At 49.2% G+C, this 15,555-nt stretch overlaps 1 long non-coding RNA gene across 2 annotated transcripts; it reads right to left on the bottom strand.

Annotated features, from left to right (window-relative positions):
• Positions 1-11,893: 11,893 nt before the first annotated feature.
• LOC142250696 (uncharacterized) lies at positions 11,894-14,252 on the bottom strand. Of its 2 annotated transcripts, XR_012725258.1 has the most exons (6): positions 13,553-14,252; positions 13,397-13,464; positions 13,251-13,313; positions 12,335-12,457; positions 12,183-12,241; positions 11,894-12,082 (listed from the first exon to the last, which is right to left on the bottom strand). It is a non-coding gene; the product is annotated as an uncharacterized LOC142250696 (long non-coding RNA). The 2 variants fall into 2 exon arrangements; XR_012725257.1 differs by having other exon boundaries at positions 13,397-14,252.
• Positions 14,253-15,555: the final 1,303 nt, after the last annotated feature.

The following is a 15,555-nucleotide window of genomic DNA, read 5'->3' as shown; positions in this document are numbered from 1 at the left end:
CCAGTTTTCTGCTTTGTGCGAAGGAGGTCAGACATCCACGCATAGCTCCACTGTTTAGTCAGCAGTAGCTGCTGACTCTATCGGATGGAAGAAAAGAGGGCCCAGATAGGGCCCCCAGCATGCTCCCTTCTCACCCCACTTGCGGTTTGTAAGGTTGAGGTACCCATTGCGGGTACGGAGGCTGGAGCCCACATGCTGCTTTCCTTCCCCATCCCCCTGAGGGGCTCTGTGGAAGTGGGATCTTACCGGCCCCCAAACCCTGAGGCCGAGCTCCATCCACAGACCCAGAGACCCTGCTGGAGGAGCTGAGTACAGTCAGGGACAAGGCCCTGCAACGTTCAGGTACTCTGTGTCCCCGCACAGACAGGCCACGCACACTCCAGGCTTGCTGGGTGTGCTAGTGCGCCGGGGGCACTAGCGCTGCGCGCTCGGGTTAGAGTCACTGCAGCTTAGCTGAGTGATTTTATGTCTTGGGAACTACCGCGCCGGCCGCTCCGGGAGCGGCTGCGCCGCTGGGACTTGTAGTGCGCCGGGGACTCGCGCTGCCCGCGCTTTTACGGCGGCAGCGCTCATAAATCTAGTCCCCGGCTTTTGCGGCCTAGCTCTGCTTCGTTCCCGCCCCCACCCTGTCAATCAGGGAAAGGGAGAGACGCTGTTCTATAGCCAGCGCCGAGGGCTGGAGTCTTATTTACATACTCCAGCCCTCTCACTGGGCACAGTGGGGACGCAAGTTTCCCGCTCTTGGTCTCAACACGCCCAGGGCCCGCCCCTCTCCACAGGACGCCGGCAGCCATTCCTGCATGCAGTCTGGCTGGAGAACGGACACAGGCTCTGGGGGACTCAGACAAGGGACTCTGGCGACCACACACCCGCGTTTATGCGGGCGGTAAGCTGCACATAAGTGCTGGCCCCACTAGTGCCACAGTGTTATTTGGTGCATTTTTTCCCTGTACCATATATATTTATATTGCACTGTACAGTCGCTTCTTGGCTTATACCCTACATTGCTCTGAGGAGACAACAACATGTCATCCGCAAAACGCAAGGGTGCCAAGGCACAGGCGGTATGCACTGCTTGTGCCGCATGTGGGGCTAATCTACCGGCAGGTTCCAATGACCCCCATTGTGTGCAATGTTCCATCCCTGTGCCACTTCGGCAGCCAGAGTCTATGGTAGTAGTGGCCCAGGCAGAGACGCCTGTGAACCCTGCCCCGGTGACGGGGACAGAATTTGCAGTTTTTGCTGATAAGATGTCTGTGACTATGACAAAAATCCTGGAAACCTTGCAGTCCAGGCCAGTTTCTCAGACCATGGACACTGCTGTGTCTATGCTCCCTGGTCCCCCTCAGTTGGAACTAATCCGTACTTCAAGGGGGTCCCAGGCATCACAGGCTGAAGACTCTGACTCTGATGACAGTCCCAGGCAGCCTAAGCGGGCTCGCTGGGAAAGACCCTCGACGTCATCACACTGGTCAGGGTCTCAGCGAGACGAGGCTCTGTATGAGGAAACAGAGGTGGGTGATCAGGAATCTAATCCTGACACCGCTCTCAATCTAGATACCCCTGATGGTGACGCTATGGTAAATGACCTTATAGCGGCCATCAATAGACTGTTGGATATTTCTCCCCCAGCCCCTTCAGCAGAGGAGGCAGCTGCACAGCAGGAGAAGTTCCATTTCCGGTATCCTAAGCGTAAATTGAGTACTTTTCTGGACCACTCTGACTTCAGAGAATCAGTCCAGAAACATCATGCTTATCCAGATAAGCGTTTCTCCAAACGTCTTAAGGATACACGTTATCCCTTTCCCCCTGACGTGGTCAAACGCTGGACCCAGTGTCCAAAGGTGGACCCCCCAATCTCCAGGCTTGCGGCTAGATCCATAGTTGCAGTGGAAGATGGGGCTTCACTTAAAGATGCCAATGACAGACAGATGGACCTTTGGTTGAAATCTGTCTATGAAGCTATCGGCGCGTCGTTTGCTCCAGCATTCGCGGCCGTGTGGGCACTCCAAGCTATTTCAGCTGGCCTGGCACAGGTGGACTCTATCATACGTCCAGCAGTGCCGCGAGTAGCGTCCCTAACCTCGCAAATGTCTGCGTTTGCGACTTACGCTATCAACGCTGTCCTAGACTCTACGAGCCGTACCTCAATGGCGTCTGCCAACTCTGTCGTTTTGCGCAGAGCCTTGTGGTTAAAGGAATGGAAAGCAGATTCTGCTTCCAAGAAATGTTTAACCAGCTTGCCACTATCTGGAGACAGACTGTTTGGTGAGCAATTGGCTGAGATCATTAAACAGTCCAAGGGTAAGGACTCCTCCTTACCCCAGCCCAGATCGAGCAAACCTCAACAGAGGAAGTGGCAGTCGAGGTTTCGGTCCTTTCGAGGCTCCAGCAAGACCCAATTCTCCTCGTCCAAAGGGACTCAGAAGGAGCAAAGGAGCTCAGATTCCTGGCGGGCTCATTCACGCCCCAAGAAAGCAACCGGAGGAACCGCTTCCAAGGCGGCTGCCTCATGACTTTCGGCCTCATCCCTCCGCATCCTCGGTCGGTGGCAGGCTCTCCCGCTTTTGCGACATTTGGCTGCCACAGGTCAAAGACCGGTGGGTAGCAGACATTTTGTCTCACGGGTACAGGATAGAATTCAGTTCTCATCCTCCGCCTCGGTTCTTCAGAACCTCCCCACATCCCGACCGAGCAAATGCCCTTCTGCAGGCGGTGTGCTCACTAAGAGCAGAAGGAGTGGTGATCCCTGTTCCTCTGCAGGAACAAGGACAAGGTTTTTACTCCAATCTCTTCGTGGTTCCAAAAAAGGACGGCTCGTTCCGTCCTGTTCTGGACCTAAAGCTGCTCAACAAGCATGTGAACGCCAGGCGGTTCCGGATGGAATCCCTCCGCTCCGTCATTGCCTCAATGTCTCAAGGAGATTTCCTTGCATCAATAGACATCAAAGATGCTTATCTCCACGTGCCGATTGCTACAGAGCACCAACGTTTTTTACGTTTCGTGATAGGAGACGACCATCTCCAGTTCGTAGCTCTGCCATTTGGTCTGGCGACAGCCCCACGGGTTTTCACCAAGGTCATGGCGGCAGTGGTAGCAGTCTTGCATTCTCAGGGACATTCGGTGATTCCTTACTTAGACGATCTACTTGTCAAAGCACCCTCTCAAGAGGCATGCCAACACAGCCTGAATGTTGCGCTGGAGACTCTCCAGACTTTCGGGTGGATCATCAACTTTTCAAAGTCAAACCTGGCACCGACTCAATCACTAACGTATCTTGGCATGGAGTTTCATACTCTCTCAGCGATAGTGAAGCTTCCGCTGGACAAGCAGCGGTCACTACAGACAGGGGTGCAGTCTCTCCTTCAGGGTCAGTCGCACCCCTTAAGGCGCCTCATGCACTTCCTAGGGAAGATGGTGGCAGCAATGGAGGCAGTCCCGTTCGCGCAGTTTCATCTGCGCCCACTTCAATGGGACATTCTCCGCCAATGGGACGGGAAGACAACTTCCCTAGACAGGACAGTCTCCCTTTCTCAGATGACCAAGGACTCTCTGCAATGGTGGCTTCTTCCCACCTCATTATCACAGGGAAGATCATTCCTGCCCCCATCCTGGGCAGTGGTCACGACAGACGCGAGTCTGTCAGGGTGGGGAGCAGTTTTTCTCCACCACAGGGCTCAAGGGACGTGGACTCAGCAGGAGTCCACCCTTCAGATCAATGTTCTGGAAATCAGGGCAGTGTATCTTGCCCTATTAGCCTTCCAGCAGTGGCTGGAAGGAAAGCAGATCCGGATTCAGTCGGACAACTCCACAGCGGTGGCATACATCAACCACCAAGGAGGGACACGCAGTCGGCAAGCCTTCCAGGAAGTCAGGCGGATTCTGATGTGGGTGGAGGAAAGAGCATCCACCATATCCGCAGTTCACATCCCGGGCGTAGAAAACTGGGAAGCAGACTTCCTCAGTCGCCAGGGCATGGACGCAGGGGAATGGTCCCTTCACCCGGACGTGTTTCAGGAAATCTGCCGCCGCTGGGGGGTGCCGGACGTCGACCTAATGGCGTCTCGGCACAACAACAAGGTCCCGACCTTCATAGCGCGGTCTCGCGATCAAAGAGCTCTAGCGGCAGACGCCTTAGTGCAAGATTGGTCGCAGTTCCGGCTCCCTTATGTGTTTCCACCTCTGGCACTCTTGCCCAGAGTGTTACGCAAGATCAGATCCGATTGCGGCCGCGTCATACTCGTCGCCCCAGACTGGCCGAGGAGGTCGTGGTACCCGGATCTGTGGCATCTCACGGTCGGCCAACCGTGGGCACTACCAGACCGACCAGACTTACTGTCCCAAGGGCCGTTTTTCCATCGGAATTCTGCGGCCCTGAACCTGACTGTGTGGCCATTGAGTCCTGGATTCTAGCGTCTTCAGGATTATCCCAAGGGGTCGTTGCCACCATGAGACAGGCTAGGAAGCCCACGTCTGCTAAGATCTACCACAGAACGTGGAAGATATTCTTATCCTGGTGCTCTGCACAAGGAGTATCCCCCTGGCCATTCACGTTACCTGTCTTTCTTTCCTTCCTGCAATCTGGGTTGGAAAAGGGCTTGTCGCTCGGCTCCCTTAAAGGGCAAGTCTCGGCACTATCCGTGTTTTTTCAGAAGCGTCTAGCGCGACTGTCTAAGGTGCGCACGTTCCTGCAGGGGGTGTGTCATATCGTACCTCCGTACAGGAGGCCGTTAGATCCGTGGGATCTAAACAAGGTCCTTGTTGCTCTCCAGAAGCCGCCTTTCGAGCCCCTGAGGGATGTGTCACTTTCTCGACTCTCACAGAAAGTGGCATTTCTGGTAGCGGTCACGTCTCTTCGGAGAGTGTCTGAACTAGCAGCGCTGTCATCCAAAGCTCCCTTCCTGGTGTTCCACCAGGACAAGGTAGTGCTGCGCCCCATTCAGGAGTTTCTCCCTAAGGTAGTATCCTCTTTTCACCTTAATCAGGATATCTCCTTGCCTTCCTTTTATCCGCATGCAGTTCATCGGTATGAAAAGGATCTACATTTGTTGGATCTGGTGAGAGCACTCAGAATCTACATTTCCCGCACGGCGCCCCTGCGCCGCTCGGATGCGCTCTTTGTCCTTGTCGCTGGTAAGCGCAAAGGGTCGCAGGCTTCAAAAGCCACCCTGGCTCGATGGATCAAAGAACCAATTCTTGAAGCCTACCGTTCTGCTGGGCTTCCGGTTCCATCAGGGCTGAAGGCCCATTCTGCCAGAGCCGTGGGTGCGTCCTGGGCATTACGACACCAGGCTACGGCTCAACAGGTGTGCCAGGCAGCTACCTGGTCGAGTCTGCACACTTTCACCAAACATTATCAGGTGCATACCTATGCTTCGGCGGACGCCAGCCTAGGTAGAAGAGTCCTGCAGGCGGCAGTTGCCTCCCCGTAGGGGAGGGCTGTCTTTGCAGCTCTAACATGAGGTATTTCTTTACCCACCCAGGGACAGCTTTTGGACGTCCCAATCGTCTGGGTCTCCCAATGGAGCGCCGAAGAAGAAGGGAATTTTGTTACTTACCGTAAATTCCTTTTCTTCTAGCTCCTATTGGGAGACCCAGCACCCGCCCTGTTGTCCTTCGGGATTTTTGGTTGTTTTTCGGGTACACATGTTGTTCATGTTGAACGGTTTTCAGTTCTCCGACGTTACTTCGGAGTGAATTTGTTTAAACCAGTTCTTGGCTTTCCTCCTTCTTGCTTTTGCACTAAAACTGGTGAGCCAGTGATCCCACTGGGGGTGTATAGCCAGAAGGGGAGGGGCCTTACACTTTTTAGTGTAATGCTTTGTGTGGCCTCCGGAGGCAGTGCTATACACCCAATCGTCTGGGTCTCCCAATAGGAGCTAGAAGAAAAGGAATTTACGGTAAGTAACAAAATTCCCTTCTTTATATCTCCCATAGAACTGATAAAAAACAAAAAGAAAATAGGCAAATAAATGGGGACCTTTAATAGCCCAGGGGCATAGAACTGAATAGAGAGAATACGGCCACTCCTTCATTGTTTATGGCGTGCAGTGGGGCCCCTGGTTTTCTCTATGGATGTAGGCCATCAATCTATCAGATGTTTACGGAATATCCTGTAAATCTAATATATAAAGCTCAGTGTGTGTGTGTGTGTGTGTGTGTCCGCTAAAGGAATTTGTACCGTCGCATTTACAATCACGAAATATTGCACAGAAGCTCCATGTGACCCAGGGAACGTCATAGACTATGTTTTTGATGGGAAAATTTAACCCTGCGCTTTACGGTTACTCAAATCCTGCCTCCATTAAACTGAATGGAGGTGGGAGCTACAGGTTATTAATAGCAACTGTCAGTGGTTGCTATAGGAACAAAATAAACTGTTCGTATAAGAAGCTTATGTGTGAGGTAATAAGATGGCGGTGGAGAGACAGAAAGAGACAGACCCAGCCGGGCAAAGAGACAGCCTTGGAAAGAAACAGACAGAGATGGAGATAGACTGATACAAATACAGACAGAGACATAGACATAGACACAGACAGACAAAGACACAGAGAGACAGACAGCGACGCAGACAGACTGAGAAAGAGACAGTTACTATCCCGGGCAATGCTCGGGTACTACAGCTAGTCTAATATTTAAAGCGGAGTATGTATGTGTATGTATGTCCGCTAAAGGAATCTGCACCATCGGATTTACAATCGCCAAGTATTGCACATACATCCCATGTGACTCAGGGAACGTCATAGACTATGTTTTGATGGGAAAATGTAACCCTGCGCTTTACAGTTATTCCCCAAAAAAACCCTGCCTCCATTAAAGTCAATGGAGCTGTGAGCTACAGGCTTTTAATAGCAGCTGTGATTGGTTGCTATAGGAACAAAATAAATTATTAGTATAAGAAGCTTATGTGTGAAGTAATAAGATGTCGGTGGGGAGACAAACAGGCAGACAGACACAAACATACAGAAACAGGGAAAGACAGAGACAGGGATAGAGACAATCACACAGACAGACAGACAGAGACTGGGAGACAGTTACTATCCCGGGCAACGCTGGGTACTACAGCTAGTATCTCATAAAAGTCAAGAACCAGATAATCGTTAAATGCCTTTTCACATAAGATTTGATAAGTCACTGCTCATCCCCACCTATTGCTCCAATTAAATAAGTTCAGGTCCCAATATCCGGAGGGGAATCTGCTGCCAGCAATAGTGTCCCCTCTGAATTGTAAAACGCTGCAGAATATGTTGGCGCTATATAAATAATAAATTGTGTGAGAATGTGGCTGATGTACAACCCATCTGTCAATATTTGTCACTTATAAATGATGGAAAACCAGTCCCAATCGACAGGCTATATTCATGCTTCGATTGGTCATGTATCTGCCTTGAAGACCATTAGCCCTTTGGAAGATTTCACCAGGGGCCGACATATCATTGGGGGCCCAAGAGGTCATAGGGGTCCATTTTTTTTTATTTTATTTTTTTTTTTACCTCCAAAGCAGGTGGAATTGGGCATTTTGATGTGTTATTGATCTGAAAAGGGCCCATATACTGTTCTTGCACAGGGGCCATTTTTTGTCTGTATCCGCCAGTGGATATCACTGACCCCAGGCTACAAATACTCAATAGACTGCATTATCTGGCTGGTTTTCTTATTGCTATTCTATAGTCTGTCACTAGATGGCAGTGTGTAATCATTGGTTGATTGCAATTCTATAGTCTGACAATAGATGGCAGGCAAACAAAAAATGGGAATGAAGAGACCAATGCCAGATTTGTGGCATACACATACCTGGCTTCTGTGCCCACGTGTAGGCGCTCGGCCAAGGTACCGTTAGTCTGTGGTAGACAAAAACTGATATCACATGGTCATAAGTATTCAGCCCCTTTGCTCAGACACTGATATTTAAGTCCCATGCTGTCCATTTCCTTGTGATCTTTCTTAAGATGGTTCTACTCCTTCATTGGAGTCCAGCTGTGTGTAATTAAACTGATAGGACTTGATTTGGAAAGAAGCACACCTGTCTATATAAGACCTCACAGCTCACACTGCATGTCACACCAAAGGAGAATCATGAGGGCAAAGGAACTGCTCAAGGAGCTCAGAGACAGAATTGTGGCAAGGCACAGATCTGGCCAAGGTTACAAAAGAATTTCTGCAGTACTCAAGGTTCCTAAGAGCACAGTGGCCTCCATAATCCTTACATGGAAGAAGTTTGGGACCACCAGAACTCTTCTTAGACCTGACCGTCCTGCCAAACTGAGCAATCGTGGGAGAAGAGCCTTGGTGAGAGAGGTAAAGAAGAACCCCAAGATCACTGTGGCTGAGCTCCAGAGATGCAGTAGGGAGATGGGAGAAAGCTCCTCAAATCAACTATCACTGCAGCCCTCCACCAGTCTGGCCTTTATGGCAGAGTTTCCGACAAAAGCCTCTCCTCAGTGCAAAAGACATGACAGCCCACATAGTTTACAAAATAAACACACGAAGGACTCTCAGACTATGAGAAATAAGATTCTCTGGTAACATGAGACGAAGATAGAACTTTTTGGTGATAATTCTAAGCGGTATGTCTGGAGAAAACCAGGCACTGCTCCTCACCTGCCTAATACAATCCCCACAGTGAAGCATGGTGGTCGCTGCATCATGCTATGGGGGCAGGGACAGGACACCAGGTTGCAATTGAAGGAAAGATGAATGCGGCCAAGTACAGAGTACTAGCTATATATATATATATATATATATATATATATATATATACACACACACTCCCGGATGCTCCCTGCCCCTTGGCGGCCGTAACACAGATATCCTCACCTTCAGAGGTAATTCTGAGATAAGGGATAGCTAAATTCAAAACAGTACATTTTTTTTCTCATTAATGTACACTCTGTACCCCATCAGATAGAAAAAGCAGAAACATTTTTGCAAATTTATTAAGAAAAACTGAAATATCACATGGTCATAAGTATTAAGACCTTTTGCTCAGTATTGAGTAGAGGCACCCTCCCTTTTGAGCCATGAGTCTTCTAGGGATCCTGGATTTGGGGATCCTCGGCCATTCTTCCTTGCAGATCCTCTCCAGTTCCATCAGGTTGGATGGTGAACGTTGGTGGACGCCATTTTCAGGTCTCTCTAGAGATGCTCAATTGGGTTTAGGTCAGGGCTCTGGCTGGGTCGGTCGGGAATGGTCACAGAGTTGTTCTGAAGCCACTCCTTTGTTATTTTAGTTGTGTGCTTAGGGTCATTGTCTTGTTGGAAGGTGAACCTTTGGCCAAATCTGAGGTCCAGAGCATCTGGAAGAGGTTTTCTTCCAGGATATCTCTGTACTTGGCCGCATTCAACTTTCCTTCAATTGCAACCAGTCATCCTGTCCCTGCCCCCATAGCATGATGCTGCCACCACTATGTTTCACTGTGGGGATTGTATTGGGCAGGTAATGAGCAGTGCCTGGTTTTCTCCACACATACCGCTTAGAATTATCACCAAAAAGTTCTATCTTCGTCTCATCAGACCAGAGAATCTTATTTCTCATAGTCTGGGAGTCCTTCATGTGTTTTGTTTTGCAAACTCTATGCGGCTTTCATATGTTTTGCACTGAGGAGATGCTTCCATCTGGCCACTCTGCCATAAAGGCCTGACTGGTGGAGGCTGCAGTGATAGTTGACTTTGTGGAACTTTCTCCCATCCCCCTTCTGCATCTGCGGAGCTCATCCACAGTGATCTTGGGTTTCTTCTTTACCTCTGTCACCAAGGCTCTTCTCCCACGATTGCTCAGTTTGGCTGGACGGCCAGGTCTAGGAAGAGTTCTGGTGGTCCCAAACTCCTTCCATTTTAGGATTATGGAGGCCACTGTGCTCTATTTATTTTATATATATATATATATATATATATATATATATATATATATATATATATATATATAATATATAAAGCTGAATGTGTGTGTGTGTGTATGTGTGTATGTCCAGGATTGGAATCCGCACCGTTGCAGCTACAGCCACAAAAGTTTGCACACTCACACTTCTGGACCCCGAGAGCGTCATAGGCTATGTTTCAAGGGGAAGTTTTAACCCCGCGCTTTACAGTTATTCGCCAAAAAACCTGCCTCCATTAAAGCGAATGGAGCTGGGAGCCACAGTGCAGCCAGAACTTCAGAAGAATGTGCAGCCACGCCCTTATATGGAATGTTGGCGTGTCACAATGCAGCCAGGGAAAGAGACAGACACAGACAGGGAAAGAGGCAGACACAGACAGGGTAAGAAACAGACATAGACAGGGTAAGAGACAGACACAGACAAAGAGACAGACTGACAGGGAAAGAGAGGGAAAGAGACAGACAGGGAAAGTGACAGACAGGGAAAGTGACAAAGAGAGAGAGACAGAGAGATATATACAGAGGGGGAGACAGACAGAGAATGGGAGAGAAACAGAGAGACAGTTACTATCCCGGGCAGCGCCGGGTGCTATGTTGTGAGGCGAAATTTTAACCCCGCGCGTTCCAATTTACCAATCAATTTTGCCCCTATCTACATAATGGGGAAAAAGTGAAACGAAAAGTGTTGGGGGCAAATTGACAGCGGCCAGATGTGAACAAGGGGGACTTAAAAATGAGAGCGATGGCGCCAAAGAGTATATACCGTACAGTTGCTAAGGTGGGGCCCCGACATGGGATACTCACCACACTCAGGGATATGAACACACACACAAAATGCACCACACACTACCACGTGCTTGAACACATATACCACCCTCAGCACACATCTCACCACACATACACCAACCTCACCACATAATCGCCCTAAACACACACAAGTCTGGTATTATCCTTCACAAATAAAAATCTGATTAATAAGCAGCCAAACTACAAGAACAACAAATGTACCACATAGGAAATACGCAGCTGTCAGTCACATGACCTGTCTATATGTGTATGTGTGAGCTAATATATACTGTCAGGGGGAGGGCTTTCTGTTGCCTGGAGATTTATCAGGCTGCCAATAGCAACCAATCACAGCTTAGCTTCTATTTTGCTACAGTTAATTAATCTGAGCTCTGATTGGTTAATATAGGCAACAAAGGACATTCTCAGTATGTGTGCGGTCATAGGATGTTAAATCTGTGTGGAATATCTGTGGTGTTGAAATATATGTTGTGAAATGCTTCTATTAGCTTAGTTTTTGCCTTTTAATAGTTACATTTCTATTTGTTTTGTGGTTTTTGTGTGCAGAATACATTTTTGTTAATACATTCTATTTTGTTAACAGCAGTTATTAACCCGGTCGAAGCCGGGTAGTACAGCTAGTATATATATATATATACATTATATATACGGGACCTAAGAATCCTGACAGCGTGCAGTGCGTGCGCTGTGAGAATTTAGAAGTTTGCAGTCACATTCTCATGCTAGATATGGGGGAGTACCAAGCGAAAGGAAATCCTGTGTCTAGGGTGAGGGACCCCGGGGCCTACCGCTGGCCCTTGGAATCCCTCACCAGCCTATATAGGTTCTGCACCCGTATACTTCTATGGGGTTTGAGGTTCGGGGTCAAGTTCAGGTGCCGAGCTTAACTTTTAACTACAGTTTGGCAGAACCCACTGAACCCGAACATCCAGGGGTCCGCTCATCCCTACTCCCGAATACTCCCTCCAGTCACTTATCATTATGTAACATAATTCTATATAGTAAAGTCACAACCAGACATAGACAAGGTCAATATGATTTATTTTTATGAATATTTTGTGTAAATTCCCTATCAGAATGTCTTTGGAGTGTGGGAGGAAACCGGAGACCCCGGAGGAAACCCACGCAAACACGGGGAGAACATACAAACTCCTTGCAGATGGTGTCCTTGGTGGGATTTGGACCCCAGCGCTACAAGACTGCAGTGCTAACCACTGAGCCACCACAAGACTGCAGTGCTAACCACTGAGCCACCGTGCCGCCCGTATGTGAATATGTGAGAACATCGTCTGGAGCTTCAGCTGATCTCAGGATCTCTGCACATGATGGATCTGTCTCCATGGAGCCGATGAGAATCTGTGGATCTTGATGGAAATGACCTGGAACTTGTGTAGATTTCTGGAAAGAGAAGACGACAAGATATTACATCCCATCAACAGATTCCTGAAGGAAATACAAAGGAGCTGAAGAAAAGAAGCAAATCCTAATATCTACTTACATGAAGCGCAGGTCGCTCTGATCCAATCCCTCAATGGTTTATAGACTTGGAGCTTCTGTCTGTAAAAAGGAAAAACACAACAATAAGTATTATATTACATGTAATATACAGATCATGGGGCGGAGAGAGAAGAGGAAATGAGGGGAACTCACCATCCGCTGTTTTGGGAGGTCCACGTTCATGGTCCTTCATGCTTGGTGAGAAGTGACCAAAGAGACCAGAACAACTGGAAGATAAAGAGGATTTTTTTCCAGCCTTTAAAATAATGCAGATTTCTGTGAAGAGAAAATGACAAATCATTATATCCAATGGAGTAACTAGAGTTCTATAGCCCCGCTGTAAGATTTGGACCTGACCTCCCCCCACCTCCAGCTTTCCCATGCTCTGCTTTACCTCTTTCCCTCAGCACCCAGCTTTCCTATGCTCTGCTATATAACTTTCCCTCAGCACCCAGCTTTCCCATGCTCTGCTTTACCTCTTTCCCTCAGCACCCAGCTTTCCTATGCTCTGCTATATAACTTTCCCTCAGCACCCAGCTTTCCCATGCTCTGCTTTACCTCTTTCCCTCAGCACCCAGCTTTCCTATGCTCTGCTATATAACTTTCCCTCAGCACCCAGCTTTCCCATGCTCTGCTTTACCTCTTTTCCTCAGCACCCAGCTTTCCTATGCTCTGCTATATAACGTTCCCTCAGCACCCAGCTTTCCCATGCTCTGCTTTACCTCTTTCCCTCAGCACCCAGCTTTCCTATGCTCTGCTATATATCTTTCAGCACCCAGCTTTCCCATGATATCATAACATGAGAAAGATTGGTGCTGAGAGAAAGATGTATAGCAGAGCATGGGAAAGTTGGGTGATGAGGAAAAGCATTTCTTTCACTCAGTAACCAGCTTTCCTATCCCATGCTTGTATCTTTGTCCCTATTCTTCTATTATATAGCACCCTGTACCCCCCCAGGCCCCGCAGGGGTCCCGACCATGATCGTTCCGCCCCTGATTTTATCATATGAATAAATTCCTAGTAAAATGAGCTGGAGACTAAAATAAATGGAATCCTAATATTTCCTTACATGAAGTACAGGTTGTTCTGATCTAATTATTCTTTGTTTTTCAATAGTTTTTTGACTTTCCTTCTACAAAGAGGAGAAAGCAGCGATTATTTCTCTGTTACATGTAATATACATATCACTGGACAGAGGAGGGAGGGGTGACTTACCGTCCGGTGTTTGGGGGACGTCCTGGGTTTAGCCCTTCATGTTTTATATTGACCAAAGCTGATGGTAACTAGAGAACAGAACAGCAAGAAGTCAAAGATGATTTATTTATTTTTTTACAGCCTTCAAATTAGTTGTAATGAATGCAGGGTCCTTACCTGGGCTGGAATTCAAGATGGTCTCCTCCACTGCCCGCACCATGGACATCTTAAGATGTCATTGTGGTGCGCGTCTGAAGCAGTGGTTACGGCACAGGGGGCAGTGAGGGCTGGAGCGCAGCCAGTCAGAAATGCAACCCGGATGGAAGAAGTGGTTGCACGGGACGACTGTGAGCTGCTCTCCGATCTGATAGTCCTCCATACATATGGGACATCTCTCGCCCTCCTCCTGTGAGGTTACATTCCTTGTTGGGAGTCTCGCAATTTGGCGAGCTCTCCAGCTAATCCTACCACGCCTTCTCCTCGGCACAGGTACATTTTGTACAGGTGGCTGCACCTGTGGCAGTGGTGGTGGGATCACAGGCTCTGCCTGCGGTTGAATAGGTGCGTGGATGGATGGTGACGGCCCCGCAGGGGCTGGTCTAGGAGGAGAGCGGCTTCTATCTCTACTCCTGCCCCTGCTGCCCTCCGCTGTTGAGCTGGAGGGCCCCGCAGGGGCTGGTCTAGGAGGAGAGCGGCTTCTTTCTCTACTCCTGCCACTGCTGCCCTCCACTGTTGAGCTGGAGGGCCTGGCAGGGGCTGGTCTTAGAGAAGAGCGGCTTCTATCTCTACTCCTGCCCCTGCTGCCCTCTGCTGTTGAGCTGGAGGGCCCGGCAGGGGCTGGTCTAGGAGGAGAGCGGCTTCTTTCTCTGCTCCTGCCCCTGCTGCCCTCTTCTGTTGTGCTGGAGGGCCCGGCAGGGGCTGGTCTAGGAGGAGAGCGGCTTCTTTCTCTGCTCCTGCCCCTGCTGCCCTCCGCTGTTGAGCTGGAGGGCCCGGCAGGGGCTGGTCTAGGAGGAGAGAGGCTTCTATCTCTACTCCTGCCACTGCTTCCCTCCGCTGTTGTGCTGGAGGGCCCGGCAGGGGCTGGTCTTAGAGGAGAGCGGCTTCTTTCCCTGCCCTCTTGTCCCCTACGGTGTAGAGGATCTCTGGCAGGTCTCCCTCTCCTCTCAGTGACAGCATTGCTGTCTCTCTGATGTCCTCTGGTAGGTCTTCTCTGATGTCTTTCTTGAGACCTCAACCTATGGACAGTTATGGCCTGACCTATAAAGAAATGATAATTTATCATGATTATTTCCAATTTTGTCAAACACTTTGGGCCTATAGGGATCGGCTCATCTGCTGCTGTGGTGTTTAGGGAGAGGAAATCACTAGAAAAAATTGCCTTGTTTTGGACTTTTGTTTACCTGCAGTGTCTGTCCTAAAATGTGGCCCATCATACCCCATGATATCTCCTCCCAGGAATACCCTATAGCAGAGGTCTCAAATATGCGGCTGTGGGCTGCATGCGGCCCCCAAACACGTGGACCCGGTAATGATCACAGCCAATGCAAGGGCCGCAGCCATCATCTCTTTATTTCAGATGAACGTTTTGCTGGAGCTGTGAAGTCGAGCTCTCTCTGCACAACTCAATGGCAGCCACCGGCCAATCAGAGACAAGCAACTGACACGTATGACATCAGTTGCTTGCCTCTGATTGGCCAGCGGCTGCTATTGGAAAAGTTGTGCAGAGAGATCTTGACTCTGCACAGCTCCAGCAGAACGTTCATCTGAATGTCAGATAAAGCGCTGACAGTGGCTGCGATCGTTACCAGGTCCACATGCTTGCGAGCCGCATGAAGCAGGAAAGAGGATGCTGAGGCAACTGAGGACAAGTGGTAAGAATAAAGTTTTGGTGTCTGTGTGTGTGTTTCCTGCTGAGGCTGCACAGGTCAGAGTGTGAGTGAAGTGTGTGTGTGTGTGTGTGTGTGTGTGTGTGTGTGTTTGTGTGTAGAATAGCACAACAGGGGAATAGGATGAGACATTGCTACATGAAGAGGTACAAGAAGAGGTTCAGTAAAGGGGACATTACTACAAGAAGAGGACCTGCATAGGTACATTACTACAGGATGGGCAAAAGGATGGACTCATTCACCCAGGCTGGGCACACGGATGGGGCACATTACTTCGGGATGGGGACTAGGATG

This window comes from Anomaloglossus baeobatrachus, chromosome 9 (genome assembly GCF_048569485.1).
Source record: "Anomaloglossus baeobatrachus isolate aAnoBae1 chromosome 9, aAnoBae1.hap1, whole genome shotgun sequence".
Lineage (NCBI taxonomy): Eukaryota > Metazoa > Chordata > Amphibia > Anura > Aromobatidae > Anomaloglossus > Anomaloglossus baeobatrachus.
Note: the sequence above shows the minus strand (reverse complement) of the source record. Positions and strands in the feature narration are given on the sequence as shown.